We start from the raw sequence: 16088 nt of genomic DNA, 5'->3' as shown, positions 1-16088 counted from the left end.
CAAAACAGATAGCTCATCAGCCGGCTCTCACAGAGGCGATAGATAAGCTTTTTATTGGGCTGCTATTAATTGTTTGCACCGCCGTTTGGTGCCAGAAGGGAAACGGGTAGCTGTTGCAGAAGGCAGTGACATTATTAATGCATCTGTTTTTAGTGTATTTGATTGCAAATATTTGATTTAGAATACAGTGGATCTGCTGTGGACAAGGTAATGGCAGAGAGTGAGGGAGAGATGTTTCTTTTACAGCCATTGGATCCTTACTGCTAATATGCAAAATCTTGGAATCAACAACAGTGATGCATTTGGCAACGTGCTAACAGGAACCCTGCAGTCACTCAAGGAATTGTCTCCATGTCTGTTGCAATCTGTGTTGATGCACTTATTAATAGGAGCACTTACAGTTTCCCTGGAGCTTAGACAGACTCAGCAACTTCCAGCAGTTTAGATAAAGGTAGGAATCGCTATGACATGTGAAGAGGCGCTATGGGTCTCACATGAGTCCACCGTGTGATGCAGCTGCAAAAAAGGCTAATGCGATTCCAGGCTGCTGCAACAGAAGTCTAGTGTCCAGATCAAGGGAAGTTAAGTGCTTGTTGTTGTTTAGTCATTTAGTCGTGTCTGACTCTTCGTGACCCCCTGGACCAGAGCACGCCAGGCACTCCTGTCTTCCACTGCCTCCCGCAGTTTGGTCAAACTGGTAGCTTCGAGAACACTGTCCTACCATCTCGTCCTCTGTTGTCCCCTTCTCCTTGTGCCCTCCATCTTCCCCAACATCAGGGTCTTTTCCAGGGAGTCTTCTCTTCTCATGAGCTGGCCAAAGTATTGGAGCCTCAGCTTCAGGATCTGTCCTTCCAGTGAGCACTCAGGGCTGATTTCCTTCAGAATGGAGAGGTTTGATCTTCTTGCAGTCCATGGGACTCTCCAGAGTCTCCTCCAGCACCAGAATTCAAAAGCATCCATTCTTCGGCGGTCAGCCTTCTTTATGGTCCAGCTCTCACTTCCATACATCACTAATGGGAAAACCATAGCTTTAACTATACGATAGGGTTGGTGATATGGTTGGTGCAGTGCAAACGCACCAGCGGGCACACCAAACCAGCTCTGCCAAAGTTGTGTTTGGCTTGGAGCAGCAAGAGGGAAGACCTTGCGCTGCATGTAACCACTCCGAAGTAGGGGGTGCAAGAATCTGCCGATTTCAGTTTCCCTCCGTTCCGCATTTCTGCCGTCTTAAGTTTGGTCCTCCACATTTGCCGTTTGCAAATACTTTATCTATGTTCCTCATGAAAATTCACCAGCACTCAAGCGCGAATGTCTCCAAATCAATCAATCTATTAGAATCATGGAGCTGGAATTAATCCAATCTATATCTATCTATTCAATTTTGCCCAACATGCATATTTTTGCAAAGCAATTTCCCTCAATACAAGGCATTTTTCGCTTGCACGTTCACTTATAACTGCATTATTATGCACACGTTCACCTTATGCACACATCTGCATTATTATGATTTTTTTGCACATTTCTCAACCGGAGAACTGCATTGCAAAATTTGGAGAAATGCTAATTTCGAAGGATGGATGCGTTTCATCCCACATATTGCTTTTGGAAACTGCCAGTTAGGTGGTGGGGTCATGGCTCCGCCTTCAAATATGAACTGAACTGAATTTCTCCCTCATTCCTAAACTGATCTTAATTCCCACCCCCTCCCTGTTTTAAGTCTGTGTTGATAAAAACACACCTTTTCCTGGGTACTCCCCATACGAATGCAGTGAGGTGATTAAGAAGTCACAACTAAAATTTCAGCTTGAGCTTGAACTCCCTGGGTGGCGCCTGCCAAATCGCCGTCTCCCAGGTCTCCATCTCCCACGATGAGGAAAACAGCAATAATGCCGGGCCCCTAATAGGTTGATTAATCTACTGATTGGACAGATTAAATCTTGCCGCCTAATTATTTCTCATATGAAAAACCGAAGACTGAGGTTCAGATTGTACAGTTTCTCTAGACCTCACAGGGAGTTCGGGGCTGAAGAAAGGACATAGCTTTCTGGAGGAAATGCAGAAGATGTGCTTTGCCTACGGACGCAGATGGACAGGTAGTTGTTTTGGGGTTTGTGAAAGTTTTGCATGAGCCATAAGTCATGAGAATACAAGAAATGCCCGGTAGCTGGATCAAGGCCCATGCTCATCTAAACCTCTTCTCATTGTCCTCCCCCCAATCTGTTCTGGGGGAGGGAGTTCTCCAACCCTCCAGAGCAGATTTGGGGGCATTGTGGGGTGTGAGGGGGGGAGGGAGGGATCCTCTTGCACAAGTGCTAATCCTTGCACTAGTACACAAAGTTAGTTGAAGATTCATCATCTGAGTCAACACAACACATATGAAATAGAACCAAAACCCACAGCTACATTTGGATTGAAATGCAGAGTGTTTGAGGACCGGGACATTGGCAGGGAAACCAAAACGCTTGTTTACAGAGCTATTGCACTACCAGCCTTACGGCATGCTTGTGAAACATGGACCACTTATAAATGCCATCTCCAACTCTTCGAAAGGTTCCATCAAGGTGTCTCCAAATTTTTTTACACATCACTTGGGAAGACAGGCAAACTAATACCAGTGCACTGGAAGAAGCAAAGATCACCAGCGTTGAAGCAATGATTCTCCAACATCAACTTCGTTGGGCTGGTCATGTTGTGCGGATGCCTGATGATCGTCCTCCAAAGCAACTACTCTATTCCCAACTTAAAAATGGAAAGCGTAATGCTGGTGGTCAACAAAAGAGGTTTAAAGACTGTCTCAAGGCAAATCTTTAAAAATGTAGTACAAACACTGACAACTGGGAAACACTGGCCTGAGAGCGCTCCAGTTGGAGAATAGCCTTTACCAAGGGTGTCATGGGCTTTGAAGACACTCGAACTCAGGACGCAAGGGAGAAACGTGATAAGAGGAAGGCACGCTTGGCAAATCCACACCGTGATCAACTCCTGCCTGGAAACCTATGTCCCCACTTTGGAAGGATGTGTGGATCCAGAATTGGCCTCCACAGTCACTTACGAACTCATTGTTAAAACCATGTTTATGGAAGACAATCTTACTTGGCTACGAGGGATCACAGAAGGAGGAGGAGGAGGAGGCACATTTTGCATTGCCCCCTAGTGAGTTAGCTTTTCTCCTAAGCTTGGAACTAAGGGGTGGGGGTTGTCAGAAGGGAGACTGGGGCTCGTTTTACTTCCCAGATGCTCCGAACTCAATAACACGACATGATCACAGAATCATAGAACTGGAAGCGAGCCCAAGGGTTATTTAGTTCAGCTCCCTGAATCCAGCACTGCAGAGTTGGCATTGAGGAGGGGGGCTGGGATAGATGACCTCTGGGAACATTTCCAATTCTGTGGTTCTGGAGCCATCACAGACTTGTAGGGAGGAGTGTTGGCAAAATAATGGTCCTCGTGCAACATTATTAATTGCATGGGTCTCGTGCAACACCATTTACCAATATTACTGTTAACAAGCTGTGCTATCATAATGATTAAGGCCTTAAATGCTAATTTTAGGTTATATGTTAGTGACTAAGTTTTAATTTATATATTTTTTAACTGTTGCTATATCTGTAGTGTCCCTGTTATACCTAATTGCAAATTCAAATCTATCCCTATTGTGTTTTAGGACTTCCTTGATATTGTATGTGGGCTGGAACTGGTCTGTGTCCGAAATAATAAAATTCAGTTCAATATTGCTGTTATATCTGTTTTGCAAGCAATACAAGAGCAAACAGTGATAAACGCTGAATTAGGGCACAGCTCCTTCTGCAGTCCTGTGCAGCTGTACTGAGTAGGCAGGTTGAAAAGAAAGCAGACAGATGGCCTTGATAGGAAATGGAGACTACAGCAGTGGCCCTCAATATTTATTTAGTCATTTAGAGTTATAGCCCGCTCTCCACTGTGTATTTTCAATCCCAGAGCAACGAAGAAAGTGAGGGAAAAACAACAGGAAGACAATGACCAGCAAAAGTAATTCAAACAAGAAAAACAATAGAATTAAAAAGAAAAGAGCAATATGCAATAATCACAAAACCGCATGAACAGGTCCAATAAACAACAAATTAACTCTTCTGCCCTAAGGTTGACAAGCAAAACTACGAGAAAAATTAAGATTCCCAGTTTTTCCAACTTCCTAGGATAGAAAACCAAGCCCAGGACAATCCAATTGGATTAAACGGCCAACCGTCTTCTTAGCAACGGTTACCACCCTGACAACAACAGAATAAAACTTCCTTCCTCTTCCCACCCATCCACCTCTTACATAACCTGCCACGAATGCCTTGAAACCGCCTCTTCAAGGAAATCTCTTTCTAGTAAAATACCAGTCCTCTCAACCCACCTAGCAGCAACCAAAAGCAGCAGACAGTGTCTTATTTTCCTTCTACAGGGGATCACCCCATCACGACGCAGCTAATAGAAAAAGTGGGGAGGAAATCCAAAGGACATCTCGCAATTGAATATGGCGGCTAATTTGGTGCTCGCTTCTGTGCCAAAGGCAATTTTTTACTTCTGTAGTGCAGCGGAGGGGCCCGGGAGCAAATAATTCACTTTCTGCTTGACATGGAGGCTCAAGCCTTGACTTCTAAAATCCGAGCTCATATCTAGTACACTGCGCCACGCCGGTCTGCCAAGCGCTGCCCCTAGCTGCCTAAGTTTGGCCAGGATCATCATCATCATCAAACCTTTTATTGGCATCACATACATACATCCAAAACAAATCAATACAGAATTCCCACTTCCCCAGTGGCACAAAACGTTTGCTAAAAGAAAGGAGGCAGAGCAGTCTATCGTCACATCTCTTGGTCTCCAGAGAGATCAGGTGTCTGCAGTGTATTTCAACGACAAAAAACCAAACAGAGATATTTAGCCACTAACTTGTTGAGCTCCTGATCATTCCCCAGTAATAGAAAATGTATGACCTCCGACTCTGGTTTCCATTTGGGGAGACAGAGTTGATCTAGAAATTGCTGGCGGAGATCAGCATATAGTTTACAATTAAGAACCAGATGTGTAAGGGTTTCCACCAGGTGGTCTTCACATGGGCAAGTTCTTTCTCTTTCCACCCTGCCTGAGAACCTTCCCCAAAGGAGGTTGGATGGATTTGAATTAAACCGGGCCAGGATCAATGCAATGCATCCTTCGTGATTCAAAGGGCTAAAGAGGCGAGATATATTCCCAGCCGGCTTTCATCTCTGCCAGTTCTGTCCATTCCACACATTATTTTGTGGTTCCTGCATTTCAGGGGGTGCCTTCCGACTCTACAATTTTATGATTCTATGATCGAGCATAAAGCTTCCTGCCAGTGTGGACGTCCTTGTTCTAGAGCAGGTACTTCATACCTTCCTTGAGTGTTTTGGCCTTGCTGGGACATATTGTCGAACTCCAATAATTCCTCTTGATTGCTAGGACGGAGGGCAGAGAGGCGTGTATGAGCATGTGTAGAAACTAATCTCTTGGGCAAAGGTGAAATTTACATTTGTGGCTCCACCCACATCTAGTTTTGGCTCCGCCCACCACTAGCAGGCAGAAATCCTGGGATCCCGAGGTCTGTATATGGTTACCAGACCTTTTTCAATGAATCTGGGGAAACTGGGCAACGGCTGCCCGCCCGCAACTCCCGAGCCTCCCCTGATCTGTCCAAACAAAGGGGGAAGGGGGCAGGAGGCTCGGGAGTCATGGGCGTGTGGTGTGCCATAGCCTAGTTTTTTAAAAAACTGCGCATTTATGTTTCACAGGGTGTGAAAGAACTGCTTTGCACCTTGCCCGGCAGAAAAACCACACACAAGACACATCATATGGGGACTTCCGAAGAGGAAAAAAGGCAGGTGCCATGGCAGCGAGCAGCTCCTGAAGCCAGCCAGAGCCAACTGCGCTTCCAGACTGGCTCTGGGCTGCTGAGGCTGCCGCTGCCATGTTTCCTAGGAACAGATTTGCAAATCTGGGGACATCTGGTAACCCTAGGTCAGTACCCACCCAGACAGTGGAATTCCGCAGGTTCCTTAACTGGACCTTTGTCCAAATTTGCATCTTTTGCCAGGAATCGAAAACCATTTCTTGACAATCACCTTTTAACATGCAGTGCCAGCTTTCATTGCCTCAAGTTTTAAGACGTAATATCTTTAATCCATGCTGCTCTCGGGCTGTTGTTTCACCTTAAGTGTTAATTGCATTATTGTTCACCGGAGGTTTTAAAACAGAAGTTTGCATGGCCATCTGTAAGGGATTATTCAGTACAGTGGTACCTTAGTTCTCAAATTTAATCCGTTCCGGAATTCCGTTCCAAAACCAAAGCGTTCCAAAACCAAGGTGCGCTTTCCCATAGGAAGTAATGCAAAATGGATTAATCCATTCCAGACTTTTAAAAACAACCCCTAAAACAGCAACTTAACATGAATTTTGCTATCTAATGAGACCATTGATCCATAAAATGAAAGCAACAAACAATGTACTGCAGTCACACAATCAATCAATCAATCAATCAGTAGCTGAACTGGGTTCCACACAGTCACAAAAACAAAAAAGAGCCACAAAAATGCAAAATAAATAGCAAAAACAGACAGATCTCAGCGTAACACTCAAATCTGAAGTGTGGCACTCAAATCGGAAGCGTAACGCTCAAAACAGAGCACGTTCGGCTTCTGAAAAAAGTTTGCAAACCAGAACACTTACTTCTGCGTTTGCAGTGTTTGAGTACCAAGGCGTTTGAGAATCAAGGTACCGCTGTAGTTTGCTGTGGACTGGCCTAGATGACGCTTTGGGTCCCTCCCAACTCTAAAGTTATTTATGTTTCTTTGATACTACTTCCAGAAATTCTTTGTTGGACATCAGTGGGCCAGTGGTCTGGGCTTGCAGATGTGAACCTATTTCTGCATCATGGTCCAAGGGCCACCCAAACAGCATGTAAAGGTGTGTTTGAGTCACTGAGAATAAGTCCTATTCCCCTTTATGCTGGCTGCAACCAATCGGAGTAAAAGGAAGTGAGGAAAGCCATTTCTTGAGTCACCTAGGACTGTCAAGGGCTCCTAGGATCCATCTGGAAGAAAGCACTCAGGAAGAATACCAAAGAGTTCTTATTCTGTGTGCTCCAAAGCTAAGCATTTCTGGACCCTGGAAGCACCAGGTGCTTCAGTTTTCAGAGAACGGTGGGCAACTTCTGCTAAGTATTAAGGTTGCCACACTGGAAGAAGCTACTGGAGCATGCCAAATGATTTGCCTGAGTATGTTGCACAGAAAACAGGTCTTGCTGAAGGGCAACGCAGGGAGAGCTGTGCTAATTGTCGGTGATGCATTCCTCGTTGTTAACGTTGTATAATTACAGAATTCCTGCATAAACCCAAAAGAATATGTAACCTTAGCAGAGGCATGGCCGTCAGAGGGAGTGGCTGAGCCTCTCGCAAAGGAATCACTTCTATTGATTACCGTATTTGCCCGAATATAAGCCGCACCCGAACATAAGCCGCACCTTTAAAATTCAAGGAGGGGAGGGGAAGGGGGGAAAAGACAATACATGAATATAAGCCAGTCCTTTAAAATTCCACAGGCACTCACACCCGTTCTGTTTTACCGTATGTCTGTTTCAGCAGCGATATCGTAACAGCCGATTTTTGCAAGGTCGCGAATTTAAGCCGCACTTTAACTCACTTTTCACGTTCAGAATTTGGAAAAAACGTGAGGCTTATACTCAGGCCAATACGGTATGTGACATGGTTTAGGAAAACAGTTCCCAAAGTGGTCCGTACCATCCCCTAGGCAGAGGGATATCCTAGGGGTGTGCTAAGACAAGGAGGCAGCCGTGGAGGGGAGGGTGCTGAAGGTGTAAATAAAAAACACGATTCTTCCTCATTTATTAGTAGCGCTATCAGTAGTGTTCTGACCTTAATACCTGGGCAAGTTCATACAGGGTGAAGTGGAAACCTGAGTTTGAAAAATGAGGAGCAGCTCATGGAATAGACTATTTGAACTTATATGTTTAAAAAAATCCCCCCCCCCCATTATATATTTTTAGTTTTTCTTCATTCCTCTCCTTTACTAAATTTGCAAATAATAATTCATGAAAAGTAAGAATACTCAGAGCAGACCATTATTATACTCAGTGCTGGATTTACGTATAAGCTAAACAAGCTATAGCTTAGGGCCCCACTCTCTTGGCCCCCCCCCCCCAAAATAAAGGAAACAACCTGGATGTACATTTTCAAAATATAAGATAAAAATAAATAAAAATAAATCCTACATACCTATGAGGTCCATAAATTTCCATATAGCATATATACAATACTAACAATAGTGACAATTTGTTGTTGACAAAGGACAGCTGGACATATAAAGGGCCCCATGACCTTCAGGAGCTGAGGGCCTCATCAAACCTAAATCCGGCCCTGATTATACAATGCTTCAAATGGGTGCATCTAAGTGGCTGACCGCAACATCCATATGTAAAATACAAAGTAGGTTCAGCTCATGTTATAAATCTCGATAGCAGGGAGAATCTAAACACCGCTCTGTTCCGCTAAGAATAATGTGTGGATACAGTTAAGCCTTCATCAAGAAAGGTTTGGGAAGAAAATAAAAGGGTTTGCAGAAGGCAACCAAATGTATAGAGTTATGGAGCCTGCCTTCTCTGCACAAGGATGTGAGTAAGCGATTGGTCTCACAGCTTCTAAGAACTCGTTCCTAGAGATAGCCTGCCATTAGACCATCTGTTGATCCTCGTGGGCATTGTTGACTGAGATCCTTTCCATATTTGCGTCAAATAAAAAATGTCGTGTGTTTCTCATTCTGTATCAAAGCACGGGGTTTCAGTTTAGGAGAACCTGTTGATCACAGGCTTACCTTGCCTTGCTGAGGGTGCTACAGTCGCATCTTCGAAGGTACCTCCTTGCCTCTGTTGACTCCGGTTCAACCACTTTCTACTCCGAAGACGCCACTCTGGTTTCCACACATTTGCCAGCTTTTACAACGCCTGCCGGCTCTTTTCCTGTCTCTGAACTTGGGCAAGCTCCCAGTACCATATTGAATCTAGTCAAGTAGGGGCGTGTCCCTGGGACACCTCATGCTTGCCTAAACAACCAAGGTGTCCTGGTGGAGCACAGCTCCTTGTGCAAGCTGCCAAGTCTCCCCGGTTGAAAGCCCAAAAGCTTTTGGGACGCCTGATTTCAGTCAACAGCGAGAAGGTGCCTTTCCAGTTCACCAAAGGCAGGTTTGGAGAGACACGCCCCAAGATGTGAGCCGGTGATTGAAAGGCAAGCAGCTCACTCTAGGAACCAGCCTCTTGGAAGGATGAAACCAAATGAGACAAGAGTCATAAGATGAATGCTTGGCCAATGGAATCTGCAAAGGTTCAGGACTTTGAGGCCCTTCTCATTGGAGAGGAACAGTGCATGCTTTGTGGTTTAATCTCAGGAATAAGAAGAAAGCCAGGGGACGATGGATAATTAAAATGAGCAATTTGCATTTTGTTTAAGGTGAGAAAGAGATGCTTCTCTTATGTGGAGCCAACTATGAGTGCAGATGATCAAAGGCGGTACCCATGATACGATAAAATTAAAAAATAATCTTACAAGCCACCCCATTCTCTGAGTGGTGAGAGATTCCAGAATTTCCCCAGGGTTCTGTTTCCAGAGAATGGAGGTCAGTGGAGACAGTGGAATTTTTAGGACACATGGTTTTACTTACACACATGTACAACCTGAGCATAAGGTGGGGGAGCTCAGGACATCGACACCCCAACAGATCTTGCAAATCCATTAGTCGCACCTTTGGATCCAGCACAGAGCAAGCAGGTCTCTGTGGATCCAGCTTCCAGCCTGTTCCAGTTCAGCTCACAAACCTTCTCTGTCTATGGTTCTCCTACCTCAGAGGTGCCCAAACGTTTCCCAAAGAGGGCCAGATTTGATGAAGTGAACGTGCGTGAGGGCCGACCAAAATTATTGAGCTTTTTTAGGATTGAGTTGGTTGAGCTTTTTTGGGGATTTTACCCCAAAGTTGTTGAGCTCTTTTTTTAGGATTGAATAATAATAATAATAATAATAATAATAATAATAATAATAATAATTTATTTATACCCCACCCATCTGGCTGGGTTTCCCCAGCCACTCTGGGCGGCTTCCAATCGAGTGTTAAAAACAATACAGTGTTAAATATTAAAAACTTCCCTAAACAGGGCTGCCTTCAGATGCCTTTTAAAAAGAAGATAGCTGCTTATTTCCTTCACATCTGAAGGGAGGGCATTCCACAGGGCGGGTGCCACTACCAAGAAGGCCCTCTGTCTGGTTCCCTGTAACCTCACTTCTCGCAATGAGGGAACCGCCAGAAGGCCCTCAGTGCTGGATCTCAGTGTCCGGGCTGAGTTGTGAAGTTGCTGGGCTTTTTCTTTTTTTTAAATAATAATAATAATAAATTTTTATTAGTTTTTCAACATATCATTTTCAACAATAATTAAACATACTTTCATATCTTATACCATTTTTTTGACTTCCATCAATCACATCTGAAAATTTTCCAATCTATTCACTTAATATACATTTCTTACTTTGACTATTACATTTAAATCTCATAACTAATATCTCTATTCTTTCTCTACTTTGCAATATTTCATATATTTCTCCTTACAAAACTTCTTGTAGTCCTACTAGCGTAATTTGTTGATTACAGTTGCTCTTCAAATAGTTCGTATATTTCTTCCAATCTTCTGTGAATCTCTGGTCCCACAGGTTTCAAATCCTTCCTGTTATTTTATCTAATTCTGTGTAGTCCATTAATTTTGTCTGCCATTCTTCTTTCGTCGGAATTTCTTCTTGCTTCCATTTCTGGCTAACAATATTCTTGCTGCTGTTGTTGCATATAAAAACAATTTAACATCTTGCCTATTAATATCTTCACTTATAATACCAAGTAAAAATGCTTTTGGTTTTTTTAAAAAAATGTATATTTTAACATCTTTTTCATCTCATTATATATCATTTCCCAGAAGTTTTTTACTTTCTTACATTCCCACCAGAAGTTGTTGGGCTTTTGGGGGGATTTTACCTCAGGAGATAAACTGCCCCAGGATTAAACTGACCGGACGTGCCTGTCCTACCTAGTATCTAGGTAGGAAGGGAAGCCCCCCACCCATTTGTCCTATGGCACAGAGCAGCTTTGTTGGTTATGCCAATTGTGGTACTTAACCAATCAGCCAAAACCATCACCTAGACAAAAATGACTGGTTTGGCAAGCTTGCTCCCATACATTCTACCACCCCTCCAGACACAGAACCCCAGGAACTGGAAGGGATGAAGGCAGGGCCGGATTTAGGTTTGTTGAGGCCCTAAGCTACTGAATATGTCCAGCTGTCCTTTGTCAACAACAAACTGTCACTGTTCTTTTGTGTTGAATATATGCTGCATGGTAATTTATGGACGTAATTACATCATAGGAGCCCACACAAGACAAAACACTGCTGCTGTATGTAGGTTTTGTTTTATTTGTTTTTTATCTTATATTTTGGAAATGTACATCCAGGTTTTTTTTCCTTTAAATTTTTTGGGGGCCCCCAAGAGAGTGGGACCCTAAACTACAATATAGATTGTTTATTTTATATGTAAATCTGGCACTGGATTCGGGGCATCATCCAGACTGATACTTCTTCAAACTCATAACAATAAATTGAAAACACTACCATGACAAAAAACCCTATACAGTGGTACCTCAAGTTAAGTACTTAATTCGTTCTGGAGGTCCGTTCTTAACCTGAAACTGTTCTTAACCTGAAGCACCATTTTAGCTAATGGGGCCTCCCGCTGCCGCCACGCCGCCAGAACACGATTTCTGTTCTCATCCTGAAGCAAAGTTCTTAACCTGAAGCAATATTTCTGGGTTAGCGGAGTCTGTAACCTGAAGCGTATGTAAGCCGAAGTGTCTGTAACCCAAGGTACCACTGTAGTTTTTGTAAAATGTGAAGTTCCCCCCCATTACCTAGGATACAACATTGATACTCGGCTATTTCCTTCATGCAATGTGCTCAGATCCAAGACATCACCACCCATCCTCACATAAGAACATAAGAAGAGCTTGCTGGATTAGACCAGTGCTCTATCTAGTCCAGCATCTTATTCCCACAGTGGCCAATGAGATGCTCGTGGGAACCACGCAAGCAGCATTTGAGTACAAGAGTCGACTCTCCCCTCCTATGGTTTCCAGCAACTAGTGCTCTCCTCTTCCATGAATTTGTCTAATCTTATTTTAAAGCCATCCCAGTTGGTGACCCTCACTCACTGCCTCCTGTGGGAGGGAGTTCCATGGTTTAATTATGTGATGCGTGGAGAAGGGCTTTACCTTATCTGTCCTGAATCTTCCAATGTAACACTCCTCGCACAACTTGCATCAACTGAAACCATCCCATTTGCCACTCCCCCCAAAGACACAACCATCTCTTTGGAGAATACCGTATTTTTTTGCTCTATAAGACTCACTTTTCCCCTCCTAAAAAGTAAGGGGAAATGTGTGTGCGTCTTATGGAGCGAATGCAGGCTGCACAGCTATCCCAGAAGCCAGAACAACAAGAGGGATTGCTGCTTTCACTGTGCAGTGATCCCTCTTGCTGTTCTGGCTTCTGAGATTCAGAATATTTTTTTCCTTGTTTTCCTCCTCCAAAAACTAGGTGCGTCTTGTGGTCTGGTGCATCTTATAGAGTGAAAAATACGGTATATGGCATGGTACCTTCCCCGGGTCACTTTGGCTTGCTGATTCCAAATCTTCAAAGAAATGAGATCAAGGCACGTTGGCAGACAGGGTGTTGTGGGTGAAGGCCAGGCCTGCTGCCTGTGGTGTATTTATTTAGAGAAGGTCCAGGGTTGCCAGCTCTCTGTTGCTAAATCTGTTTCTCAACCCAACCAAAATTAAATGCCCAGAGAGCTGCACGTGCTCTCGAGTCACTAGCTCGCTTGTTCCAGTGGGATTATTGCATTTAATAACTCTATCTAGGCCACAACACCTGTGCGTTGATGGGGAAAGGTCTGTGCCCACAACTAAGACACCACAAATATGCTTCATGGTCGCCAGAAGGGCAGAAATGCCCGGAAGGGGTTGGATTGGGGTGCAACTCGCATGGAGCGCATGAGAACCATGTCAATATAATGGAGACATGATGGCTATGAAGTAGAGTTGGCTTTGAAAGAAAGAAACTATGCCGCACATGGTTAAATTGTGGAGCTCTTTCCCACAAGAGGCAATTATGGCTGCCATCCTAGAGGGCTTTATGAGAGGATTAGACAGATTCATGGAGGAGGAGATGGCAATTCAGAGTGTTGGTGCTGGCCTTTAAAGCCCTAAACGGCCTCGGTCCAGTAGACCTGAAGGAGCATCTCCACTCCCATCGTTCAGCCCAGACACTGAGGTCCAGCTCCGAGGGCCTTCTGGCGGTTCCCTCATTGCGAGAAGCCAATTACAGGGAACCAGGCAGAGGGCCTTCTCGGTGGTGGCGCCCGCCCTGTGGAACGCCCTCCCATCAGATGACAAAGAGATAAACAACTACCTGACATTTAGAAGACATCTGAAGGCATCCCTGTTTAGGGAAGTTTTTAATGTTTGATGTTTTATCGTGTTTTTAATGTTTTGTTTAAGGGACGCGGGTGGCGCTGTGGGTTAAACCACAGAGCCTAGGACTTGCCGATCGGAAGGTCGGTGGTTCAAATCCCCATTTCGGGGTGAGCTCCCGTTGCTCAGTCCTAGCTCCTGCCAACCTAGAAGTTTGAAAGCACATCAAAGTGCAAGTAGATAAATAGGTACCGCTCCAGTGGGAAGGTAAATGGCGTTTCCATGCGCTGCTCTGGTTTGCCAGAAGCAGCTTAGTCACGTTGGCCCTCCCCAGCCGAGACCGGGCTCAGGGCGACTAACACCAGGTATAAAAACAATTGTTTAAAATACATCTTAAAAACAAGATTAAAATACAACAATAAAACGCAGCCTCATATCAGTGGAAACTCAAATCAAAAATGTTTGGGGATGAAAACGTCAAGTTTTTACCAAGAAAGGGAAGTTACTGATATTTTAAGGTTGTTTAAATGAATATTCTAAAATGTAAAACAGAAAATTTAATAACAATTAGGAAGGAAACAAAAGTGTTACACAACCATTGGATTAGGGGAGTCTTTGCCCCTGGTTGTTGCTCACGGCACCTGAGAGACTGGGGCAGTTCAGTGATTCCTAGAAAGTGTAGCTGTTCTGGTGAGGTCATGATGAATGGAGTTTCCTCACAGGCAATGGAAGGTGGCAACTTTGGGGGAAGTCATGGCCTTTTGGGGTGGTTTTGCGGTGTTTTAAATCTATGGTGTGAATGCGGCCAGACTGTTCGTCCACCTGGTTCAGTATGGTCCACATTGATTGACAGCCGCTCTCCAGGATTACAAAGCGGGAGTCTGCCTGGAGATGCCATGGGGGATCAAACCTGGAACCTTCTGCATTCCAGGCAGATGTTCTGCCACTGAGCTATGGCCCTCCCCAAATCTCTGGCTTTTGAGATGCACAGCACAGGCTGAAGCACAGTGTCATGGCTGAAGCACTTGAGAATCTCTCTGAGCAAAAAGAAAATGAATTGTGCAAGAGGACACTCAACCTCTCCATGGATAGGGTATCCCACACATCTATCTCAGCGTTGACATTGGTGCTTGGGTGGAAGCTGAAGGAGGACAGCCATGTTGCCGTCTGGAGAGATGAGGGCAACAAACACCACATGACAGGTCTCCCCTGTTGTTGTTGTTCAGTCGTTTAGTCGTGTCCACCTCTTTGTGACCCCCTGGACCAGAGCACGCCAGGCCCTCCTGTCTCCCACTGCCTCCCGCAGTTTGGTCAAACTTATGCTGGTAGCTTCAAGAACACTGTCCAACCATCTCACCCTCTGTCGTGCCCTTCTCCTTGTGCCCTCCATCTTTCCCAACATCAGGGTCTTTTCCAGGGAGTCTTCTCTTCTCATGAATTGGCCAAAGTCTTGGAGCCTCAGCTTCATGATCTATCCTTCCGGTGAGCACTCAGGGCTGATTTCCTTAAGAATGGTTTGATCTTCTTGCAGTCTCAAGAGTCTCCCTGAGCAATCCTTGTTTAACCTCCCAATGGGAAGCCACGCCTTTCAAACACAGCCGAGTACCTTGGGTGCTCCAAGGACAGCTCCAGGAGGTCAACTCAGATCCTCTCTTCAGATGAAGTCTTGGTCAGTTCTCATTTCTTCCGGGAGACGGACCAGTTCATCCTGCTCCTGTTTTCACCTCCAGCCTGGGTGGGGTTCTGGCATCGCTCCCTTGGCATTTGGACAAGTTGAGGTGCTTCAGAAGAGGGGAAATGAAGGAGAGGAGAAGCAAGGCTGGAAGCAATGGGGAGACAAAATGGTTGGGAGTCCTTCATGGAGGAGCAGTAATGCTGAGAAGCTCCTGAGATGTGGACAGTACCAGGCTGTGCCTTGATCTCTTCTGGATTCCCAGGTTATTATAGATAGCTCTGGAGGAAATCTGGAGACATGAAGGTGCCTTGAGGGGAGGCAATGTCCGTCTTTACATTACTGCCATTATATATATACATTATATATATATACAATTATCTGTCACATTTTATCTCTGCTCATTTATCTATTTATTTAAAAATAGGGTGTATTTATTTTAAAAATATGTGTACAGTGGAACCTTGGGTTACAGACGCTTCAGGTTACAGACTCCGCTAACCCAGAAGAACTTTGCTTCAGGATGAGAAAAGAAATTGCGCGGCGGCAGCTGGAGGCCCCATTAGCTAAAGTGGTGCTTCAGGTTAAGAACAGTTTCAGGTTAAGAACGGACCTCTGGAACGAATTAAGTACTTAACCCGAGGTACCACTGTATACTGCTGTGTCATATATGGTTTAATGAAAACATAACACCATGCAACAAATACCAAAAAAGTTAAAAATAGACATCATTTAGCCACTGTGTTAGGCTGTTCCTCCTTCTTTGCAACCATAAGTTTAGTTCTCCACATTAATTTGTGATTTGCCCACAAAATCTCTCACAAAACTCACCAGTATTTTAGTGCAGATTCTTCCCCTTATATAC

At 44.5% G+C, this 16088-nt stretch overlaps 1 protein-coding gene and 1 long non-coding RNA gene across 2 annotated transcripts in view; one reads left to right on the top strand and one right to left on the bottom strand.

The window, feature by feature from the left end:
- Positions 1 to 9209, bottom strand: part of BCL6 (BCL6 transcription repressor) — a 73310-nt gene extending 64101 nt beyond the window's left edge. Inside the window, exon 1 of the mRNA XM_081007470.1 lies at positions 8869 to 9209. The gene's annotated coding sequence lies outside the window, so the exon portion shown is untranslated. The remainder of the gene's footprint in view (positions 1 to 8868) is intronic.
- The window catches only part of LOC308478187, a 353980-nt gene that overhangs the window by 328430 nt on the left and 9462 nt on the right, over positions 1 to 16088 (top strand). The window lies entirely within an intron of this gene.

This window comes from Podarcis pityusensis (genome assembly GCF_964106645.2).
Source record: "Podarcis pityusensis genome assembly, chromosome: 5".
NCBI lineage: Eukaryota > Metazoa > Chordata > Lepidosauria > Squamata > Lacertidae > Podarcis > Podarcis pityusensis.
This window is presented reverse-complemented; position numbering and strand designations above follow the sequence as displayed.